Source organism: Belonocnema kinseyi, chromosome 2, assembly GCF_010883055.1.
Source record: "Belonocnema kinseyi isolate 2016_QV_RU_SX_M_011 chromosome 2, B_treatae_v1, whole genome shotgun sequence".
NCBI lineage: Eukaryota > Metazoa > Arthropoda > Insecta > Hymenoptera > Cynipidae > Belonocnema > Belonocnema kinseyi.
In genome coordinates this window covers 85,700,645-85,702,628 of record NC_046658.1, presented here as the reverse complement: position 1 = coordinate 85,702,628, position 1,984 = coordinate 85,700,645, and positions in this window count along the sequence as shown.

Genomic DNA, 1,984 nt, shown 5'->3' with positions numbered 1-1,984 from the left:
ACTTTACCTTGGAACGAACTATTTTCAAATCTCATCCCACACGAAAATACCAATCGCAGCTCAAACAGATTTCTCCTACATCAATCGTATATTTTCATCTACAACGACAGAATCCGTGAACCGTCGATTATAAGCAATTAAGTCGCAAAGTTATATACTTGACAGATAGTAAAAACAAAGCAGAAGGCTGTTCGACCAGTGATTATCATTATCAAAAATCATTTACTTCATAGGACTTTCTTGCATCATTTCGGTACAGGGCTTTCGGACGCTCACTTTTTAGGAGGCTCTATAGGCTCTTAACATAGGCTGGTTTTGAAAAAATATCTTACATCACTCGTATGGTAAAGACGTTCCTAACTTTACTTGTGAAGTAATATACTATTATTACCCTGTTCATATACCTTCCATAATTTCTTGCTTAATATCCATAGATTCGTCATTTTCGTATTGAATTTTTGTTAAAGTCTTGGCATCAGCAATTTCAGTAGAAGAAGATGTTCCACCGTCTGGTCCTACTGTTAATTTCTTCAATTTAATCTTGGTATTCTTTTGATCTAGAAAATTCCAAGGTGAAAGTCACAATTAGTAACATTCAATTATTTCAATTATAATCCTACAGTGACCCTGTAATCAAATAATAATAATAATAACCCATAGCAGACTATATATAATCTAAGCATTATCTAGATTGTGCATTCTAAGAGAATAAAATATTGAGATTACAAAAATACCAAAATTATATAACTTTAAAATTTTCTACCTCTCATTATTTAATGTTGAGCTGTCCGGAAAGGCAGCCCGAATGTTTAATTATCTTCAACTTTTATCAAAAAAATGATGATAATCTTATTCAAGAAGGTTCAAAAAGCCAACAAAACTTTGCCAGTGTATAATACGCCGTATTATACATAGTTATTTTATTGAGCACTACCCGCGTGGAAAAATTTCGGGGCGCTGGCCAGACCGTCTTGTGTCTGGTCAGACGCTGGACAGACAGTCTAATAGCGCCGCTGACCAGAAGTGTAACGGCTAAACCATGAGATCGACTAGATTAGACGGCGCTGACAAGCCGCTGATCAGCTCGTCCAGAATAGACGAGCTGATCAGACGCTGGCCAGACGTGTAACGCTTTTACCACGCGATGGTCTAGATTGGACCGTACAGAAAAAGGAGGGAAAAAAGTATCAGAACTTCACAGATATAATCTCTAAGTAATAAAAAACTTTATTAATATATTATACACATTATAGTGTATATATATAAACACCTTATTATATAATATATTGCACTATACTGATTGATATAAACAAATATAATGTATAAGAAATATGATAAATGAGATAATTCCTGTTATATTATTCGATTAGAGTTTCTACATCTGTTCTCCTTTTTGTTCGTAGCAGCCGGTACCCTTCCCAATCCTTCGCGTTGGAGATTGTTAATCCGAGATCTCTCAGAAAATCTTTCTCTGTTAGAATTAGCTTCTGGGCCTTGTACTTGGAGCTCATAACATCTGGAAAAAATTGCAACATAAGAATGTGAAGAAAAATATATTTTTTTCATTATATAAATATTTTATGTTTCAGTACCTAACATTGCTCTATAAAATCCTGTATTCTTGAATATAAACGATTTTTTGTCCGTCTTCTTCTGCGCAGTGTACTGCATTATCACACTTCTGGAGATATATTTTTGTATCATATTCTTCTGGGCTAGCGTAACGCTAATATCGGTCGTGAACAGATCTGATAGCGTTGATTTCTGGAATAAATATTTCGAATTAATTTGTGTTTCACAATTATTCAGGGATTTTGAAGTTGTTGAAATAATTTTTAAAAAATCAAAGTAATTGGTTGCAAAGTAATTGAAAAAATGTGTAAACATTAAGCTCGTTTCTCTTAATTTATAAGCGGTGACATAAACTGATATACCATATTAACTTAATCATAAACTTACGAAACGCTTTCGGATCGTCCGATCT